Genomic DNA, 16,987 nt, shown 5'->3' with positions numbered 1-16,987 from the left:
ATTAAGGACTGGGGAGTTTTTCAGGATAAAAAAGAAACGGAATGGAGCTATGCACAGGCAAAATCCTATAAGAAAACCTGCTTCAGTCTGCTTTCCACCAGAGACTGGGAGATGAATTCACCTTTCAGCAGAACAATAACTAAAACACAAGGCCAAATCTACACTGGAGTTAATTACCAAGAAGACAGTGAATGTTCCTGAGTGACCAAGTTGCAATTTTTACCGCTTGAAAATCTATGGCAAGACCTGAAAATGGCTGTCTTAGCAATGATCAAAAGCCAACTTGAAAGAGCGCTTAACCAATTGTGCTATTTTGTGTGTTTTTTTCACATTGTTTGTAACTTATTTTGTCCATAATGTTGATAGTTCCATCTCTTATGACCGAAAAGAGCTTCTGGATATCAGAACAGCGAGTACTCACCTCGAACTGGACAAATATTTTTTCTTAAATGAGTCTGACGCTCCTGGACAAGGGGCAAATCCTCGTCATTCGCATGAAGAAAATAAGGAGATACAGGGGGCGCAGACCAGGGTGCCTTGTGAGAATTTGTCAGGGAGTGGGTAACCCGCCTCTATCATCCATTCTACTGGCCAATGTGCAATCACTGGAGAATAAATTGGATGAGCTCAGTTGGAGACTATCCTACCAACGGGACATTAAAAACTGTAATATATTATGTTTCACCGAGTTGTGGCTGAATGATGACCCGGATAATATACAGTTGGCTGGGTTTCCTGTGCATCGGCAGGACAGAACAGCTACATCCGGTAAGACGAGGGGTGGGGGTGTGTCTATTTGTCAATATGTCACATATGTCTAATATTAAGGTAGTCTCAAGGTATTGCTCGCCTGAGGTAGTGTACCTCATGATAATCTGTAGACCACACTATCTACCAATAGAGTTTTCATCTATACTTTTTGAAGCCGTCTATTTAGCACCACAAACCGATACTGGCACTAAGACCGCACTCAATGAGCTGTATAAGGCCATAAGCAAACAAGAAAATGCTCATCCAGAAGCGACGCTCCTAGTGGCCGGGGACTTTAATGCAGGGAAACTGAAATCCATTTTACCTCATTTCTACCAGCATGTCACTTGTGCAACCAGAGGGAAAAAAACTGTAGACCACCTTTACTCCACACACAGAGACGAGACGCGTATAAAGCTCTCCCTCGCCCACCATTTGGAAAATCTGACCATAATTCTATCCTCCTGATTCCTGCTTATAAGCAAAAACTAAGTACAAGTGACTCGCTCAATGCGGAAGTGGTCAGATGACCCGGATGCCATGCTACAGGACTGTTTTGCTAGCACAGACTGGAATATGTTCTGGGATTCATCCAATGGCATTGAGGACTATACGACCACCTCAGTCACCGGCTTCATCAATAAGTGCATCGACAATGTCGTCCCCACAGTGACCATACGTACATATCCCAACCAGAAGCCATGGTTTACAGTCAACATCCGCACAGAGCTAAAGACTAGAGCTGCCGCTTTCAAGGAGCGGGACACTAATCCCGAAGCTGATAAGAAATCCCGCTATGCCCTCAGACGAACCATCAAACAGGCAAAGCTTCAATACAGGACTAAGATTGAATCCTACTACACCAGCTCTGACGTTTGTTGGAAGTGGCAGGGCTTGCAAACTATTATGGACTACAAAGGGAATCCCAGCCACGAGCTGCCCAGTGACGCAAGCCTACCAGATGGGCTAAATGCCTTTTATGCTCACTTCAAGGCCAGCAACACTGAAGCATGCATGAGAGCACCAGCTGTTCCGGATGACCGTGTGATCACGCTCTCCGTAGCCGATGTAAGCAAGACCTTTAAATAGGTCAATATTCACAAGGCCGTGGGGCCAGACAGATCACCAAGATGTGTGCTCAGAGCATGCGCAGACCAACTGGCAAGTGTCTTCACTGACATTTTCAACCTCTGTAATACCTACATGTTTCTAACAGACCACCATAGTCCCTGTGCCCAAGAAAGCGACGGTAACCTGCCTAAATGATTACCGCCCCGTAGCACTGGTCATGGCTCACATCAACACCCACTCAAATTTTCATAACGCCCCAAGAGATCCTCCAATGACGCAATATCAATTGCACTCCACACTGCTTTTTCTCACCTGGACAAAAGGAACACCTATGTGAGAAGGCTGTTATTTGACTACAGCTCAGCGTTCAACACCATAGTGCCAACAAAGCTCATCACTAAGCTAAGGACCCTGGGACTAAACACCTCCCTCTGCAACTGGATCCTGGACTTCCTGACGGGCCTGCCCCAGGTGGTAAGGGTAGGCAACAACACATCTGCTATGCTGATCAACACGGGGGCCCCTCAGGGGTGTGTGCTTAGTCCCCTCCTTTACGCCATGTTTACCCACGACTGCGTGGGCAAGCATGACTCCAACACCATCATTAAGTTTGCTGACGACACAACAGTGGTAGGCCTGACCACCAACAACAATGAGACAGCCTATAGGGAGGAGGTCAGAGACCTGGCAGTGTGGTGCCAGGACAACAACCTCTCCCTCAACGTGAGCAAGACAAAGGAGATGGACGACAGGAAATAGAGGGCCGAACACGCCTCCATTCACATCGACTGAGCTGTAGTGGAGTGGGTCGAGAGTTTCAAGTTCCTTGGTGTCCACATCACAAACAAACTATCATGGTCCAAACACACCAAGAAAGTCATGAAGAGAGCACGACAATGCCTATTCCCCCTCAGGAAACTAAAAAGATTTGGCATGGGTCCTCAGATCCTCAAAGTTTTACAGCTGCACCATTGAGAGCGTCCTGACCGGTTACATCACCGCCAGGTATGGCAACTGCTTGGCATCTGACCGTAAGGCTCTACAGAGGGTAGTGCATGTGGCCCAGTACATCACTGGGGCCAAGCTTCCTGCCATCCAGGACCTATATACTAGGCATGTCAGAGGAAGGCCCAAAATATTGTCAAAGACTCCAGTCACCTTAGTCATAGACTGTTCTCTCTGGAGAACTCATCACATCTGGAGGAAACCTCACCCTTCGGTGAAGCATATTTGGACTTTTAACGGGAGCTGACAGACAGACCACCCGGTGACTATATGGTTTGGCTCTGATATGAGTGCTGGTCTGTATGAGCCTGCTCTGCTGCATGCCCGGGTGCTCTCCCTTATTAAGGAAAAAACACATGAATTTGACATGTGAACACGTGATCTCATGTGATTTAATATGAGGTTGATGTGATAACGTGACAACATGTGAAGCAACATGTGATAACATAAAACTACACATGTGACAATGTGTTAGCTCATGTGAAAACATGATCTCATGTCAAATTAATGTGAAATAAATGTGACAACATGGGGAGTCAAAATGTCAACATGTGATAACATGAATATCATACTATTACAGCTAATTTAAGGTGTTAATGTGAAAGGACAGTATGATGCTATATCAGCTGCGGTCGGTGACCTTTAAGAGGAAGGAGGAGCGTTTTTATGAGCATGGCCTTATTTCTATTATAGCGTATTGGATGACTGTCATTCATATTCCGTTCACCCAGCTCAATGTAACATCGATAGGTTTAGGTTGCTACATGATACTCAAACTTTCCCTGTACCCATCCTGAGGTTGCTACAACCTAGCCTATGAAAAGTTTACAACGTATGTGCACAGGTCAAGACAAAAATTGAAGTAATCAAGGTGACAGACAGTGACACATTCAATACCACCTTACACAGTCTTGCCTGCATCTAGCTGATCTAGGGTGTAATCATTAGTCCCAACAGTTGCAAACAAAGTTTCTATTGGAAAAATTTAGGTATGTTTATTCCCATTTTGTACCGTTTGTTTACGTTTAAGAAACGTTTATCGACAGAATCGGCGGAATGAATACACCCCTGATCACACACATAGTTCACTTTCACAGCAGCCACATACAAACAGTTCACTTTCACAGCAGCTACATACAAACATAGTTCACTGTCACAGCAGCCACACACAAACATAGTTCACTGTCACAGCAGCCACACACAAACATAGTTCACTGTCACAGCAGCCACATACAAACATAGTTCACTTTCACAGCAGCCACACACAAACATAGTTCACTGTCACAGCAGCCACACACAAACATAGTTCACTGTCACAGCAGCCACACACAAACATAGTTCACTTTTACAGCAGCCACACACAAACAGCATGATCATTTTGCTCGTTGTAGAATTCTTTCTCTCATCTACGCCCTCTCCTCCTCTCACCTTTTTTCTTCACTTGTGGACATCAGTGCACAACACATCAGCTATCTGTGACCAAGTGAAAAAACCTTTCTAACCCAACCCTTCATATCATAACCGCTAACTGCTACACACAGCCTACCTACAGTGCCGTAGCTACTAGAACTAACGCGTTAGTAAACCCCGCAACAATCATGCAGTACAGTGTACAGTCAGCAAGTAGTTTAGCAGTTACACCGGCAGGTCCGGTGTCAATAAATCAATAAAACCAAAAGCTTACCTTGACTTGGAAGAATTCCAGTGTTGGATAGCCATAGCCAGCTAGCTAACATAGCATCCCTATCTTTTTGAGCCAGGTGTTTGAGTAGGCTAAACTAGCAAGCTGCATTCGCTAGCTAAGTGAAAGTGAAAGTGAACAAAAAATACAACAAAATATAGCTATCTCTCTGGGTCTCTCTCTTGCTTCTTCATTTTTAAAGAATTTCATTTGTTCAAAACTGTACAACTATTGCCTTTCTCTCTTTGAGTCAACTACTCACCACATGTTAAGCACTGTAGTGCTTGCTAGCTGTAGTTTATGCTTTCAGTACTAGATTAATTCTCTGACCCTTTGATTGGGTGGACAACATGTCAATTCATGCTGCAAGAGTTCTGATAGGTTGGAGGACATCCACTGGAAGTTGTCATAATAACTGTGTAAGTCCATGGAACGGGGTGAAAACCATGAGCCTCCTAGATTTCAAATTGTAGTCAATGTACCCAGAGGAGGACGGAAACTAGCTGTCCTCTGGCTATACCATGGCGCTACCCTACAGAGTGCTGTTGAGGCTACTGTAGACCTTAATTGTAAAACTGTGTTTTAATCAATTATTTGGTGATGTGAATACAGTTGAAGTCAGACGTTTACATACACCTTAGCCAAATACTTTTAAACTCAGTTTTTCCCAATTCCTGACCTTTAATCCTAGTAACAATTCCCTGTCCTAGGTCAGTTAGGATCACCACTTTATTTTAAGAATGTGAAATGTCAGAATAATAGTAGAGAGAATGATTTATTTCATCTTCTATTTCTTTCATCACATTCCCAGTGGGTCAGAAGTTTACATACACTCAATTAGTATTTGGTAGCATTGCCTTTTAAATTATTTAACTTCCACTTGCCTTCCACAAGCTTCCCACAATAAGTTGGGTGAATTTTGGCCCATTCCTCCTGACAAAGCTGGTGTAACTGAGTCAGGTTTGTAGGCCTTCTTGCGTGCACATGCTTTTTCAGTTCTGCCTACAAATTTTCTATGGGATTGAGGTCAGGGCTTTGTGATGGCCACTCCAATACCTTGACTTTTTGTCCTTAATCCATTTTGCCACAACTTTGGAAGTATGCTTGGGGTCATTGTCCATTTGGAAGACCCATTTGCGACCAAGCTTTAACTTCCTGACTGATGTCTTGCTTCAATATATCCACATAATTTTCTTACCTCATGATGCCATCTATTTTGTGAAGTGCACCAGTTCCTCCTGCAGCAAAGCACCCCAACAACATGGGATGGTGTTCTTCGGCTTCCAAGCCTCCCCCCTTTTCCTCCAAACATAACGGTGGTCATTATGGCGAAACAGTTCTATTTTTGTTTCATTAGACCTTAGGACATTTCTCCAAAAAGTACAATCTTTGTCCCAATTTGCAGTTGCAAACCGTAGTCTGGCTTTTTTATGGCGGTTTTGGAGCAGTGGCTTCTTCCTTGCTGAGTGGCCTTTCAAGTTGTGTTGATATAGGACTTGTTTTACTGTGGATATAGATACTTTTGTACCTGTTTCCTCCAGCATCTTCACAAGGTCCTTTGCTGTTGTTCTGGGATTGATTTGCACTTTTCGCAACAAAGTACATTCATCTCTAGGAGACAGAACGCGTCTCCTCCTGAGGGGTATGACGGCTGCGTGGTCCCATGGTGTTTATACTTGCGTACTATTGTTTGTACAGATGAACATGGTACCTTCAGGCGTTTGGAAATTGCTCCCAGGGTTGTACCATACTTGTGGAGGTCTACAATTTGTTTTCTGAGGTCTTGGCTGATTTCTTTTGATTTTCCCATGATGTCAAACAAAGAGGCATTGAGTTTGAAGGTAGGCCTTGAAATACATCCACAGGTACACCTCCAATTGACTCAAAGGATGTCAATTAGCCTATCAGAAGTTTCTAAAGCATGACATAATTTTCTGGAATTTTCCAACTGTTTAAAGGCACAGTCAACTTAGTGTATGTAAACTTCTGACCCACTGGAATTGTGATACTTTAAACAATTGTTGGAAAAATGACTTGTGTCATGCACAAAACCGACTTGCCAAAACTATAGTTTTGGGGATACGGGGTAGCAATGAACCCTGAGACGGGATTGCTAGCAAGGCTGGAAATTCAAAACATCAAAAATCTAATAATTTCAATTTCTCAAACAATCAACTATTTTACACCATTTAAAAGATAAACATCTCCTTAATCTAACCACATTGTTCGATTTTCAAAGAGGCTTTACGGCAAAAGCATAAAGTTAGATTATGTTAGGACAGTACATAGCCACAAAAGTGCAAACATCCATTTTCAATTCAAGGTCAGGCGTCACCAAAAGCAGAAACCAGCTAAAATTATGCACCAACCTTTGACAATCTCCATCAGATGACACTCCTAGGACATTATGTTATACAATACATGCATTTTTTGTTCCATCATATTTATATCCAAAAACAGCATTTTACAGTAGCGGTGAAATTCAGATTTTTTTCTTCTCTGAAATGCTTCCGGTGAACAACGTTACAATTTACAAAATTACTATTCGAAAACATTGGTAAATTATAATATTGTCATTCAAATAATTATAGTTTAACATTTCGTAAATGCTACTGTATTGCCAGATTTCAAAATAACTTTACTGGGAAATCACAAGTTGCAATAAACCGGGTGCTGTGCTAAGAACAATAGGCTAGGCTATATAGGTTAGCATCATCTTGTAACCATGTAATATCAATAATACTATTGTCAATAATCCCTTACCTTTGATTATCTTCATCCATTGGCACTTCCAGGAATCCCAGGACCACAACAAATGTGGTTTCTTTTGACAAAGTTCATAATTGATGTCCAAATAACTCCAAGTTGTTCCATGTTGTTAGCGCTTCGGTGGCTACTAAAAAGTAGCGCGGGGGGGTGTGAAGTCACGGCAAAAAGTTAAAAAAGTTAAAAAAAATAATCTATTTACGTTCGTTCAAACATGTCAAACGTTGTTTAGCATCAATCTTTAGAGCCATTTTTAACGTGAAACATCAGTAATGTTTCAACCCAACCTCACCTGTGTATAGAAAAACGTTTTTGAAAAATGTCTCGCGTCTCATAATTGCGCAGGTGCAGGCAATAATGGAAGTGACGACATCCCAGGGACGTCAACTTCCCTGCATTCTAATTTGCTCTCTGTTAATCATAGACGCTTCAAACAACTTTATAAAGATCGCTGACATCTAGTGGAAGCCGTAGGAGTTGCGAAATGAATCCTTTCTCACTGTGGTATCTAATAAACAATGACACAAAAAAAATAGTACAGCCACAAAATTATTTTTTTCTCTCAGGTTTTCTCAGGTTTTTGCCTGCCATATGAGTTTTGTTATACTTACAGACACCATTCAAACAGTTTTAGAAAATTCAGAGTGTTTTCTATCCAAATCTGGTAATAATATGCATATCCTAGCTTCTGAGTTGGTGTAGGTGGCAGTTAAAAATGGGCACATATTTTTTTCAAATTTCTCAATACTGCCCCCTAGCCCGTAGAGGTTATTAACAAGAAATTTGTGGAGTGGTTGAAAAACGAGTTTTAATGACTCCAACCTAAGTGTATGTAAACTTCCGACTTCAACTGTATATTTAGTATAGTTTTATAGAATTTTTTTTTACTTTTTCGTGTTTCACAATTTTTATGAAATTCACTGAGGAGGATAGTCCTCCCCTTTCTCCTCTGAATAACCTCCACTATGCTGTATGTTGATTACTTTAGAATCAACCTCACTTGGGTTTTGAACTCACAACCTTTTGGTTGCTAGCTAACTGAAGTTCCTGCAGCACCACCAATTCTGTAGACATAATGGAGATCGGCTATACATTTATTGCCGAAGAATACAGTATTGCACTTTGCCTAAAGTGGCAGGAAAAATAAGTAATTATATACAAAAACTTGAATGTGTTGTTTCTATAAAATGACAGTATGCTGCTGTATTCTGATTTCAAGAACTTTAAAATATTGTATACGTTTGTAGTGTGACCACAATTGGAACAAAGCCTTAAATGGGATTTGAACTCATAACATCTCAGCAACCTCTAATGTCCTGCTTCAGTGCAGCTAAAGCGTAACATCTGTGAGCATGGAAGAGATATGGGCCATAGACTTATTGGCAAGAATGCATTTCTGCACTTTGCTAAAAGCTGCCAAGAAGCAAGTAAATAATTATCCAATTATCACCACCAACATAATATTAACATAAAACTAGCAGTGCTCAAGGACTTAGAGAATACATTAACTCTTTGGAGATTTGAACAATGGGAGTGCATTGATGTTTCTGCCGTGCCACTAGGTTCATTGCTTGGAAAATATATTAACACACTCTCACAAAATGATGGTATGGTTAGGGTACACTACAGTGTTGTTGCCTGGGGTACAAAAAGGTCAAAGGCACACTTCACAGGTACACATGTGAACTAAGTGTTTGATGGTTATGCCGATGCAAGTTATGCAGCTGCAAGTAAAGCGCCTCATTTGACACAGTCTGTTCTGCAACTTTAGGAAGAGATTATGTCAGTAATGAGATGCACTATAAAGAGGTTATTGTGTATTTTCCAGTAAGTTAATGGCAACTTATTGCCAGAAGTTGCTGTGAATTTGTCATTTCTTACCTGGAAACTACTAGTTAATAAGTTATTTTAATATTCAGAAGAACTTACTGGCAAAACATTGCTAGTAATCTATAGGTCACTTGCTGCCACTCCTTGCCAGTAACCTACTGTGCCATCAAATCATCAAATCAAATCCAGCTTTATTTATACAGTACATTTCAGACATGGAATGCAACACAATGTGCTTCACAGGAAAAAACTAATAAAAACAATGAAAATAAAAACTGAAATATTTACTACACAACAAATATAAGAGGATAAAAAACAAAATAATAACATTAAAAACTGAATGACTAAAAAACACCATAAGGAAAAGCAAAGCTGAAAAAGATTTATATATGTCCACAGTTTCGGCCCCCTCAGGTTCTCTGGCAGGCTATTTCAGAGACTGGGGGGATAATATCTTAAAGCTGCCTCTGCAGGCTTTGGGATAGTTAAAAGGTCAAAAAGGTCAGTAGGACCTGAAGGACCTACTGGGTACATAACATAAAAGCATGTCTGACATGTATTGGGGTGCACAATCGTGGATTGATTTAAACACCAATAGAATAATCTTAAAATGTATTCTAAATCTCTCAGACAGCCAGAGCAGAGACCTTAAAACCGGTGTAATGTGTGTTCTCCGTCTGGTCTTGGTCAGTACCCGTGCTGCAACATTCTGTATGTGTTGCAGTTGACCAATGGGTCGACCAGACAGTAGAGCGTTACAGTTGTCAAGCCTTGTAATAAAAGCATAGAGGAGTTTCTCTGTATCAGCCTGAGAGAGAAACGGCCGCACCTTGGCAATGTTCCTCAAGTTGTAAAAAGCTGACTCTTCTGTTGACAACATGCACATCACTTGCTGATTGGCAGCATACTGTAACAGAGGCAGCCAATCAGAAGATTGCAGGTGGTTTGGAGGTTTGGCATTCAGCTAACTATTTTTGGTCTCCCATGAGTGGGAATGTATTCTAGTCACCATGTCATTGTAATACTCACTTCCCTACAGACCATCAGTGTGATGTATTAGTGATGTATTAACTACACTAAGTGATGTATTAATGTAGTGATGTATTAACTACACTAAGTTACTGTGAATTTCACAATAACCTACTTGCAAATAGCTGACAGCAAGTTATTGAAAATTAAACATTAACTTCTTGTGAATCAGCTGCTATTAAGCTACTGGGAAATTCACAGTGCAGCTCTTAATTGTCTCTAGCTCTTACAAAAAGGTGCTCAACCTTGATCAACACAACAATAAAACCAATTAAACTGGCACAACATTCGAGTTGGTAGAGCATGGCGCTGTGGATTCCATTTCCAAGGTGAACCAGTACGAAAAAATAAGTATGCACTCAGTAAGTCACTCTGAATAAGAGCATCTCCTAAATTACTAAAATGTAAACATTCCAACCAACAGTTGGCAGCCTAGTGGTTAAGGACGTTGGCCAGTAACTGAAAGGTTGCTGACCCGGTGAAAAAATCTGTTGATGTCCCCTTTAGCAAGGCACTTACAGTGCATTCAGACCCTTTGACTTTCACATTGTTACATTACAGCCTAATTCTAAAATGTATTAAATAGTTTTCTTCCCTCATCAATCTACACACAATACCCCATAATGACCACGCAAAAACAGGTTTTTAGAAATGTTAGCACATTTATTACAAATTCAAACAAAAATATTGAATTTACCTAAGTATTCAGGCCCTTTACTCAGTATTTTGTTGAAGTACCTTTGTTAGAGATTACAGCCTTGAGTCTTCTTGGGTATGACGCTACAAACTTAGCACACCTGTATTTGGGGAGTTTCTCCCATTCTCTGCAGATCCTCTCAAGCTCTGTCAGGTTAGATGGGGAGCGCCGCACAGCCATTTTCAGGTCTCTCCAGATATGTTCGACCGGGTTCAAGTCTGGCCTCTGGCTGGGCCACTCAAGGACATTCAGAGACCCAAAGCCACTCCTGCGTTGTCTTGGCTGTGTGGTTAGTGTCGTTGTCCTGTTGGAAGGTGAACCTTTGCCCCCAGTCTGGGGTCCTGAGAGCTCTGGAACAGGTTTTCATCAAAGATCTCCCTGTACTTTGCCCCGTTCATCTTTCCCTCGATCCTGACTATTCTCCCAGTTCCTGCCGCTGAAAAACACCCCCACAGCATGACGCTGCCACCACCATGCTTCACCGAAGGGATGGTGCCAGAAGTGAGGCTTGGCATTCAGGCCAAAAATAATCTTGTTTCTCATGGTCTGAAAGTCCTTTAGGTGCCTTTTGGCAAACTCCAAGTGGGCTGTCATGTGCCTTTTACTGAGGAGTGGCTTCCGTCTGGCCACTCTACCATAAAGGCCTGATTGGTGGATTGTTGCAGAGATGGTTGTCCTTCTGGAATGCTCCTCCCATCTCCACAGAGAAACTCTGGAGCTCTGTCAGTGGCCATCGGGTTCTTGGTCACCTCCCTGACCAAGGTCCTTCTCCCCTGATTGCTCAGTTTGGCCGGGCAGCCAGCTTGAGGAAGAGTCTTGGTGGTTCCAAACGCCTTTCATTTAAGAATGATGGAGGCCACTGTGTTCTTGGGGACCTTCAATGCTGCAGAAATATTTTGGTACCCTTCCCCAGATCTGTGCCCTGTGCCTCCACACAATCCTATCTCGGAACTCTATAGACAATTCCTTCGACCTCATGGCTTGGTTTTTGCTCTGACTGTCAACTGTGGGACCTTATATAGATGGTGTGTTCCTTTCTAAATCATGTCCAATCAATTGAATTTACAACAGGTGGACTCCAATCAAGTGGTAGAAACATCTCATAACAAAGGGTCTGAATACTTATGTAAATAAGGTATTTCTGTTTTTCCTTTTTTATTTGCAAAAATTGCTAAAAACCTGTTTTCGCTTTGTCATTATGGGGTATTGTGTGTAGATTGATGAGGAAAATGTTTTATTTAATCCATTTTAGAATAAGGCTGTAACATAACAAAATGGAAAAAGGGAAGGGGTCTGAATACTTTCCGAATGCATTGTAAGTCGATCTGGATAAGAGTGTCTGCTAAAAATGTACATATTTTAGACCATACTCCCAAATATACTAATGAGCCTCCACAGCACATTTCCCCCTCCTACATTTCAAAATACAGTATAGTCACGTTCACATGCTAGTCGGAGCTAGGAAACTCTGAAATGTCCGACTTGCTTCATTGAACATGGCACGTGATTAACTACAACCAGTTAGCAATTTGGAGATTTCAAAGTTTCCTAGGTCCGACTAGTATTTGAGTGCAGCATAATGCTGCGTTCGTAACCAAGTGGGAATTTGGGAATTTACCACACACAACTGGGAAAAATCCTCTTGAACGACCCTCCAACTGGTAATTACTAGTGGGAAACTCGTCTATCATCTTGAGCTCCCACTACTCCCCCATGCTGAACTTTGACGTCGCCTAAGGAAATTACATTTTATAACAGTATTTTCGGCAGTTAAATGCAACAACAAAACATTAATAAAAAGCAACCCATTAGTATGTTTTTTGAGCACTATAATTTGTTTCCAAGCATGATAGCTGTACTTTTAGTTTATGGTTTACGCAGCTTGTTGGCCATTAGCCGATCACCTTTACTCAACGAGTTCAAAGCATGTGAGCGCATCCAACTGGTATTTACGACTTCACAACTGGTAAATTCCCACCTCCCATATAGTTACGAACGCAGCATTAAATGGAATATAGCATTATATAGAAAGAGGAGTGGGAGGCCTCAGTGCACAACTGAGGAAGAGGACAAGTACATTAGAGTGTCTAGTTTGAGAAACAGATGCCGCACAAGTCCTCAACTGGCAGCTTCATTAAATAGTACCAGAACACTAGTCTCAACGTCAACAGTGAAGAGGCGACTCCGGGATGCTGGCCTTCTAGGCAGAGTTGCAAAGAAAAAGCCATATCTCAGACTAGCCAATAAAAATAAAAGATTAAGATGGGCAAAATAACAAAGACACTGGACAGAGGAACTCTGCCAAGAAGTCCATTATCCTGGAGTCGCCTCTTCACTGTTGACGTTGAGACTGGTGTTTTGCGGGTACTATTTAATGATGCTGCCATCATTGATTACATTTACTTATTTTAGCTATTTGAGAGTTTTCTGTATAGTTGTCAAATGTTGGTGGGGTATATTATTCTGTTTTAATGTAACACCTGAATCACTATGATAAATATAATCGTTTTTCTTGAGTGTATTTTTAACAAAACTGAGATGTACTTTGAAGTCTAAAGTGTAGGAATACAGGTGAAATCAGTTATTGACACAGACATTCTGGTGTAGCAGGATGATCAGAATGCAGTGAACCTAGAGGTTCTGAGTTCAAGGTAAGGACATGAGGAATAATAATTACTGTTTAAATAAACATACACACTGTAGTCGAAAATGTTAGTTTAAAGCACTGTGTGTGTATCATAACAACACATTTTTGTTTTCAGGGTTAAAAGCAGTGTGTGTGTGTATCATAACAACAAATTTTGGTTTTCAGGGCATCACCTGTGAAATCTCGTGAATTTTATTCCAAGTGAAAGGTTATGCGATCACGTGAAAATCCATGTGAAACTTAGTGTGAAAATCCACATCATCACGTGAATTGTTCCAAAAACACATGGTTTCACATGATTTCACATGTGCAAAATTTCACATGTGGTTTTTCCATAAGGGCTGGCTCACTTCCACTCTCACCTCATTGAGAATAATGACTGGCGGTAAATCCTTTCTGCTGTTGATAGTTTCAGGCTCCAGTGCACACAAACTTTGCGGGCTAAAAAAGATGGACTTGGCTTGGGGCGCCAGCAACAATGAATGCAACTCAGACAATGCTGCTAACACATGGACTGGTAATGTGCAATGATGATTAGTCAGATGTGAAGAATTATGTTTCATTCGCTTGATATAAAAGGTTGCATGATATGGAAATTCTTACACGCGGCATTCTAAGTCAATCTTCAATGAATCATTGTTTATTATCAGTGCGCTGGAGAGGTTCCAACAAACTTGAAGTGCCATAGTGAACGTCTGTCAGGAGGTCCCACGGGGGAGATCCCACGGGGCAGTGATTTAGCGTATTCATAATTCATTCATCATTAACCTTTTCTTCATTCATGTGACCGACCAATACTGGGTCATGCATGTGACAGACCAATACCTCACAAGGCTTCTTCTCTAAGATGAGACCTTGAAACTGAGATATCTTTCATTCTCAAAACAAGGGTCTTGGCGTTCTGCCAAATTGCAGATACTGATAGTGAGGGTTCGTTCAATCAGTCACTTGCATGAACACAGAAAACGGTTATTAGAAAAGCACAAACATAGAACACGGAAATTGTTAAATAGAAAAGCACCAACATAAAATGTTCCATCACATTCCATCCTCTTATCTCTTGTGTGATAATAATCATTACATTTTAATGTAAGCATTTAGACTTTAGCTTCTATATCAAAATATTCTATACTCCTATTAAAGTAAGGGAAATCAACACAGAAAAAACACAGATCATTTCAAACCCTTCATTCTGGGTTATACAATCTAATTAGTATGGCAATATTATAATCATAATAAAGGTTATACTTCTATTAACGGGCGTGAATTTATCAAGAATACACACACATGCACAGCATGTTAAAAACCACAATTTAGACAAACTAAGAAAGAAAAAACATACTGCAGCCTATTGGGCAATTTGAGATCCACAACTTCCAACCAAGTTGCAGGCGTCCACTCTGGTTGTGGGTAATTATTCTTAGCAACAGTGGCAATGTATTCGGTGAGACCAGTCACATTAGAAGAGTGATCTAGGACAAAAGTACAACATTCATCGCCAATGATTGCACAAATACCCCCTTGACCTGCCAAAAGATAGTCAAGAGCCTCTCTGTTTTGCAAAGCCAATTTAAGCAATTCTTTTAGCATTTCCAATTCCAAGTCTCTAGAGATCTCCTGAATCTGGTCTAGGGCACATGCATGGTGACTTTCACAGGGAAAAGAGAGAATACATGTTATAACAGTTTCACACCAACCTTTAAAAGGAATGAGATTGGGGCAAGGTTAGCCCAAGCTACAATCTAGTGGCTCTCCTCACAATTTAGGGGCATAGCTCTGTCTCTAGAAGCCTCGCCTTTCCAAATCATAATTATAACTATTGATAAATTATCCAACCCAAATTTAGAATGACGGTCCTTAGTGCTTCACGTTGGTTCTATCACTTTAATTTAAGACCCTCAACTTAGCACAAACCAATACTGGCATATTACTGGCATACAGTATATTTATCTTATTTTTCTAACATTAACTTTTTTCATCACGGCCCCAATTTGTGGTAATGACAGATTGGTATCTCAATGCATTCTTAGTCTAAATGACTATCAAATTCGCAGTGTGCAGACCTCCACAATCAACCTGATTGCCTAAATCCATTACATACACGGTTGACCACCCCCCCCCCACCCCCCTGCCGGCACTCATCCTTCTGCTGTTTTCTTCATGTTCTTCTTCAGATAGTGTTTCAGTTTGTCCTCATAATGGCACATGTTCAAAGTGGATGGCCCTTGATAATGTCTCTCACCTGAGCCGCCACTGTCCTTTACAGTCCATTATGTCTTTGTCCATTTTTCGACCAGTACACCAGCAGTATGATAGAAGTTTGGATGGGAACTCTCTCCATGCTCACTCCACATGGACTTATGTCGCACTCCTGAGAGAAAAGGCATGAGAGAAAAGGCAGTTGATAGCGTCGACTGGATGCTGTGTACAGGGTGCTGGCTCGGATTCAGGTCTCACGGTAGAAGTGGTGAAGGACAGTACTGAATACCATTGTCGCCATTGCTCCAGCCGGTTAGGGGGGTTGAGGTTCACACTGTTCTTGGTAAAATGATCCCTTCCATGCATCTAGATACCATCTGTGGTCACCTTCGCCATAACCTCAAGAGAGGAGAGACCAGAACAACAGTTTAGTTTAGGGCATTTCTGATTTAGGAAATCCAGACAAATTATTTACTGTATGACAAATAATTATTACTACCAATACTCTTAATAACAACACAGTTGAAAATATTTTTTTCTCAAATTGGCTGATCTCACCGCAGAGTTACAAGAGGGCGTATCCTTAGGGAGAAATTACGACCATCCAGCAGACCCAATCTCGTGAGATCTGTTATTGAAGCAAGACAAAAACAAAGAAAACAAAACAACAACAGCAATACAAATATATCACTCGAGGTGGAGAAAACTTAAGTCCATTTGGAGTAACTGTCAACCATTACCAACATCTTTTTCCTTTTACTGGCAGGCATGTGAAGAAAATCTATTTGCATATTTATCAAAGGCCCAGGGGACCGTAATTCCCCCTTTGGACACGACTCACATCGTGATTCATGCGTCCAAGAAAACAACAATACTGCCTGTTAAATCAAAAATAAACTAATTAGAATAACAAATCAAATTAGAATTAAAACTCTTGATAACTCCATCAGGAAATAATTGTATCCCAAAGGGTAATGGTAAAATAGACTAGAGACAGGTGTTCCTGATTCAGGGGCAGCGCTCTCTCTGTCTTTCTCGTGGTCCGAATCACACATAGGACTATTGATAAATGATAAACTTTTTCTTAATTATTAGAGTTTACATAGCCCATTTAAATCTCACTCAATGTCTCTAGTCTTTATAGTGAGGGTGATCAGGCCTCACCAGGAAGTCAGAACAGAGTTAAGTGAGTGTTTGTTTCCCTGTACCTCAGACATTATTTAAAGATATTTCAAACATTTTGTGTATCAGGTTTACATTCAGTACATTTCTTATGAAGATAATTTACATGTGTGCAACCAAAACTCTGTCA

The 16,987-nt window shown here is 41.0% G+C and overlaps 1 protein-coding gene and 1 long non-coding RNA gene across 2 annotated transcripts in view; one reads left to right on the top strand and one right to left on the bottom strand.

Annotated features, from left to right (window-relative positions):
* Nucleotides 1-16,987, top strand: part of mmel1 (membrane metallo-endopeptidase-like 1) — a 47,858-nt gene that overhangs the window by 18,535 nt on the left and 12,336 nt on the right. The window lies entirely within an intron of this gene.
* On the bottom strand, nt 14,091-16,727 carry LOC115150908 (uncharacterized). The gene is made up of 2 exons (XR_003867175.1): nt 16,234-16,727; nt 14,091-16,074 (listed from the first exon to the last, which is right to left on the bottom strand). It is a non-coding gene; the product is annotated as an uncharacterized LOC115150908 (long non-coding RNA).

The sequence above is a fragment of the Salmo trutta genome, chromosome 16, assembly GCF_901001165.1.
Source record: "Salmo trutta chromosome 16, fSalTru1.1, whole genome shotgun sequence".
NCBI lineage: Eukaryota > Metazoa > Chordata > Actinopteri > Salmoniformes > Salmonidae > Salmo > Salmo trutta.
This window is presented reverse-complemented; position numbering and strand designations above follow the sequence as displayed.